The 6,000-nt window shown below is 47.5% G+C and overlaps 1 pseudogene across 1 annotated transcript; it reads left to right on the top strand.

Moving 5' to 3' along the window:
• Positions 1-3,035: 3,035 nt before the first annotated feature.
• LOC309528445 (growth factor receptor-bound protein 2 pseudogene) lies at positions 3,036-4,743 on the top strand (annotated as a pseudogene). The gene has a single exon. The product of its transcript is annotated as a growth factor receptor-bound protein 2 pseudogene (transcript).
• Positions 4,744-6,000: the final 1,257 nt, after the last annotated feature.

Below are 6,000 nucleotides of genomic sequence, written 5' to 3'. Positions count from 1 at the left end.
AGAAATGCCGTTTGCCTTCCCGCCGGAGCGGTACCTATTCATCTACTTGCACTCTGACGTGCTTTCGAACTGCTAGGTTGGCAGGAGCAGGAACCGAGCAATCGGAGCTCACCCCATCACAGGGATTCGAACCACCGACCTTCTGATCTGCAAGTCCTAGGCTCTGTGGCTTAACCCACAGCGCCACCCGCGTCCCTTACTAGAGAAGGTAAAGGTAAAGGGACCCCTGACCACTAGGTCCAGTCGTGGCCGACTCTGGGGTTGCGGCGCTCATGTCGCTTTATTGGCCAAGGGAGCCGGCATACAGCTTCTGGGTCATGTGGCCAGCATGACTAAGCCGCTTCTGGTGAACCAGAGCAGCGCACGGAAATGCCGTTTACCTTCCCGCCGGAGCGGTACCTATTTATCTACTTGCACTTTGATGTGCTTTCGAACTGCTGGGTCGGCAGGAGCCTAGAGAAGGTAGGGATCCTTTAATTAAAGCAGCACCTTGCAGTACTAGCGGAACTAATACTACTACAATATAAGGATGTACGTTCAGTTTGTCCCTTGCTGAAGTCACTTCAGACCCTGGACCTTTCCACAGAATACGCTACCAACTCAAAAGTCTTGGTTAAAGACTAACACATTTATTGTGGCATGTTTTGTGGACTTTTTTGTTCCACCTGCCAGGTGAAAAAAAGAAAGGCAGCTCCTGTATTTTAAGCAGGCAAACATTCAGCAGGTTGAAGCACACTCCCCATGACTGCATCCTCCTGTCATGTGGCTGGTAACAGTACAGAGACTTACCAAGTGAGTAGCAGGGAGTAATGATTTAAATGTAATTTGGCATACAGAAAACCAGACGATAGAGGTTGTTTATCTAAACAACTTTGAAGTGATGCAGGTGGGAGAGAAATCCTTTCTGAAGGCCTTGCGTGTTTACATGCCACAATTAATTTGGTATTTTACGGCAAGCGATAATCTTCAATTAGCATGCTTTAATAATGAGCATGTAATCAACACTTAGTCAATAATCTTCCACTAATTATATGGGACTTCATCTACTAAACCCTCCCTAAATCTTCATGGTATTTCAATCTCGAGACATATCGTCTTAACAATTCCATGTTGTCATTGCAATGGCCTTTTGTTCCCGGATTTATAAAATGTTGTTTAAAAGCCAAGATTTCAGCCAAGCCACACCTGAGCCAATACTCATAATTGTATCAGCTTCCCCACCTCATACTATTTGCATTTTAAAAAAAAAAAATCCCTCATGTTAAATGCATAAGAAGAATTTAGTATCAAGTCTAGTTATACCCTAAAGACAAATGCCTCAAATGGTTGATGGTGCTCAGTTAAATGTGGTAGTGTAAGAAGAGTGTGCATGGAAATTAAGCAATCCGGCTGCCCTTGTTGCTCTGTTTCCTACCTCAGGAAAAGAAAGCTAACTTGTCATGAGAACATTTGATGTCATTGTAGCTTAGAAACTGAAACAGACTTCTTATCCTCAGCATGAATGCATCTCCCCATCCCCAGAGGCAATTAGAACATCAGCCTGCTCATCACAATGACAGACATTGCAGTCCAAAGTCATCCTTCCAGATGTGTTCGACTCCTAACTTCCATCAGCCCCAGCTGTCACAGCCATTTTGGTCTCTTAACTCCCTTCAGCTGCAGCCAACACAATAGGGTTGGCTAGGGCTCATGGGAATTGTAGTCCAAAATTCCCTGAGGGCACTAGGTTGGCGAAAGGTGTGTTAGGTGCTGACAGCTGCTAACAGCCATGCAACAGTGTTGACACCAGCAATGCATGACATCTCAGCTTTCAAGCACTGTCTGTGTATGAGCATTATTTTGTTAATTTCGTTCAACCCAAAATTCCATGAGGGGCTGTTTTCGAAAGGAATCCTTCCTTTGCAGAACCATGCTTCAAGGATCCTCTGGTCATTTGCATCTGCCCAACCTTGATCACAGCAAGAATGGGCATTGCTTACACAGGCTAACAGTCAGGGGATGATGGGAGTTGTAGTCCATAAACACTTGGAGGTCCACTCAGACTCTTGCATCCCTGTTCTATGGCCTTCTTGTGTGCTTCTCAGGAACATCTTATATGGTTCCTGTTGAGCTATTATGATCAACTTTCAGAGAAAAACGACATGGCAGCCCCTCCCAGGCAGCTACTTGAAAGAACACTGGGTTTTTTAAGAGGGGTTTTAACCCTTTCATCTGTTAATAATTGCTCCCACCACCCACCCCAAACCGGGATGTTGGAAAAGCCGGAGAGATGGGTGAATTGGAATGGATCCGTTTATGAAAAAAACTAGCAAAAGGTGTCCCACTACCTACATAAGGGCTCTATTATAACAACTGTGTTTAGGATTGCAGCCCCATGGCCTGCTGACAAGAAAGTTTTAGGCTGTGATCCTGCAACCAGCTTGGCTGGTGGGAAGTCCTCATGAACTCAGATGGAACCTGCTTGAACTGCCTTGCTAAAGAACAGAAACGTTTTATACAAATACAGTGGTACCTCAGGTTAAGTACTTAATTTGTTCCGGAGGTCCGTACTTAACCTGAAACTGTTCTTAACCTGAAGCACCACTTTAGCTAATGGGGTCTCCTGCTGCTGCTGCGCCGCCGGAGCACATAGAATCATAGAATCATAGAATCATAGAGTTGGAAGAGACCACAAGGGCCATCGAGTCCAACCCCCTGCCAAGCAGGAAACACCATCAGAGCACTCCTGACATATGGTTGTCAAGCCTCTGCTTAAAGACCTCCAAAGTAGGAGACTCCACCACACTCCTTGGCAGCAAATTCCACTGTCGAACAGCTCTTACTGTCAGGAAGTTCTTCCTAATGTTTAGGTGGAATCTTCTTTCTTGTAGTTTGGATCCAGCACAATTTCTGTTCTCATCCTGAAGCAAAGTTCTTAACCTGAAGTACTATTTCTGGCTTAGCGGAGTGTGTAACCTGAAGCATATGTAACCTGAAGCGTATGTAATCCGAGGTACCACTGTATATTGTTGCATTTATGTTTTTGTACAGAAAAAGAAGAGCATAATCAGGGTTAATAAAAATGTAGACAATGCAGAGATTTCCTTTCTAAAATATCCTCGTGTGTATGTAACCGCTGTCATTATTTATTACTACTGCTACTACATGACTTTTCTTTAGAAGTTTTTCTCCATTCCACCTTTTCCACCATCCCAGCTTGGGGGAGGATGTGTGGCAGTGGAGGGTGGGAAAGATGATTAGCAGAGGAAAGGGTTTTAAAAACCCTCCCCCGGAGCCCCCATCTTCTTCCAAAACAGCCGAACGCCTAGAGACCGGATTGAGTGCGGAAGGCGCGGGGTTGGCGCGCGATTGCACCCGGGAACCCGAGAGCGCCTTAAGCGAGGCCATCCTAGCGCCGTCGGAGAAAGGGGCAGCAGCTTCGTAGTGGGGCAACCTTCTTCTTCCAGAGGATGGAAGCCGTAGCCCAGTACGACTTCCAACCCCGCAACTGGGACGAGCTCAGCTTCCGACGGGGCGACGTCCTGAAGGTCTTGGAGAGAGATGCCGAGCCTCGCTGGGCCAACGCGGAGCGGGGCGGGCGCGAGGGCCTCATCCCCGAGAACCGCATCGCCTTCAAGCCCCACCCCTGGTTTTGGGGCAAGCTCCCGCGGGACATTGCAGACGAGGCGCTGGCCAGGCAGAGCTTCGACGGCGCGTTCATGATCCGCGAGAGCGAGAGCGCTCCGGGCGGCTTCTCGCTCTCGGTTAAGACGGGGCCCGACGTGCAGCACTTCAGGGTCTTCCGAGACTTGAGCGGGCACTACTACCTCGGCGCGGCCGCCTTCAACTCTCTGAACGAGCTGGTGCAGCACCATCGGACGACCTCCGTCTCCCGGGACAAAGTCATCCTCCTGCGGGACATGGAGCAAGGCCCCCGGTACCCGACCTACATGCGGGCGCTGTTTGACTTCCGGCCTCAAATGGCGTGCGAGCTGGGCTTCCGACGTGGAGATGTCATTCGGATCCTGGACGATTCCGACCCCAACTGGTGGAAAGGAGCCTGCGAAGGGCGGAGGGGCATGCTGCCCAACAACTTCGTGGCCCCAGTGAAATGGGATGGGTGTAGCACGGGTGGTGGGGATGCTGGCGTGCGGGAGAGGGGATTCACTTGGCCTTCCACCTCCCATCAGCTCTGACCATTGGGCATGCTGGCTGGGGCTGAAGGGAGTTGTAGGTGGGCTTCCTCTGGAGGAAAGGGGAAGCAAACAGGTTCCCCACCCCCCTGGCTTACACACACACACACACACACACACACACACAAGTCTTAACTGGCACCAATTCACTGGACTCCTGCGATAAACAAGTGTACCAGTCGGTTTATCCTGTGCATGGATTTCGGTCTTCTTTTAAAGTCCATTATGAGCTGCTCTGAAAGGATTAGAGGTGAGGAAGGTGGAGAGAGAGGGACTCCCCTTTGCTCACCCGCCCTGCCAAGTCACAGGGCTGTTTCGAGACATTTTGGACAATAGCCAGATCAACCACATGGACAGTTGTTTCCTCTCTCCTTACATTTGTGGTTGAACACATTCTGGTATTTATTTATTTTTTTCCACAAAGCTGTGTTGTTTTTAAAAGTTTCAGAAGGCGGTCCAGAGCTTTTCAGGTTTCGTTGTCCCCTCATTCGTGTAAATTATTTTTAGCGGGTGATGGAGAGAAATGCAAGTTTTAGCATGAAATAAATCGACCAGATGGTACTTCATAAAACGTTTTGTCAGTATCTGATCTTTATGACCAAGTGGGGAATGGCGAAATCTCTTTCGTATGGATTGGCTATTTGTGAAAAAGAGGCCTATTTGAGCAGAGTGTTTCCTTGCAGCAGAGGCAATGTAAAACAGCTTTGGGCATTTTTTTTTTCATTCAGGCAGCCTGTTTTCAGTCATTATTCTCATGTGGAATAGGTGGGTGACTTATTGGTTGGGGTCACCATCACTTCTAGGCTCTTGTCTTCTCAGCAGCCAGCAATCCGTGGTTTACTGGACAGCTAGGAGCAATGAAATGGGAGACAAAATGGTTAGAGCATATAATGATGGAGATCTCTTGAGGGATCACCTTTTCTTCCTTGGAATAATAATAATAATAATAATAATAATAATAATAATGATGATGATGTACTTTATTATTTATACCCTGTCCATCTGGCTGGGTATCCCAGCAGCAAAGTAACAGCAGCAAAGTAAAATTACTTCTGTGCTAAGAAGGGCTGGTGAGAACTCTTTCCCATCTGACCATCAAGTGGGTAATTTAGAACACAGACCCTGGAGTAATATTGGGGGAAGCATTGCAGAACAACTGCTAAGGCAGAATGGTGTATGGATGGTCCAGTAGAAATCAAACACCAATTTACTATTATTGCATCAATGGAATATTGCAGAATATACCCACAAAAATCACAGGGACCACAGGACTGCAGGAGTGGATGGGTATGTGCACCCCCCTCCAAATTACATAATTGCAATTGGCACGGTTTCACATAAGAGCCACTTTTCCTCACAGAAGCAACATTTCACTTTCTGCCCATGAATGTCTCTTGCCCTGAAAGAAAACAATACTGTTGAATGCTTTACTTTTTAAAAATGCGTGGGGAAACTTCAGCCCATAGACCAAGATGGTTGGACCATGAGGCTATTTCCCCCCTAAACCCTGCCTGCCTGCCAGTCAGCTGACATCACTGGGTAAGGTCAGCTGATGGGTCTGGAGGGTGGAGTTCCACCCTGCTGGGGTGCTGCTTCACCAGTGCGTTTGTTTGGGGTTTGCCTCCTTGTCTTTTTCTCATTAGAATTGGTGCTGCCCCGCCCCTGCCTTTAAAGGAAAATGAATTTCCCCTTCTGGGGTTTCACGTATGATGCTGTAACCACTTGGCAACTGCAATTTCTTTCCATAGGTATTTGCTTTAAAGCCTTCAAAAGTACAGAATCTGACTGGATCTCTGCTTTTCCCCCAGTCCATGAATGACGCTTTGTA

This window comes from Podarcis vaucheri (genome assembly GCF_965113315.1).
Source record: "Podarcis vaucheri genome assembly, chromosome: 3".
Lineage (NCBI taxonomy): Eukaryota > Metazoa > Chordata > Lepidosauria > Squamata > Lacertidae > Podarcis > Podarcis vaucheri.
This window is presented reverse-complemented; position numbering and strand designations above follow the sequence as displayed.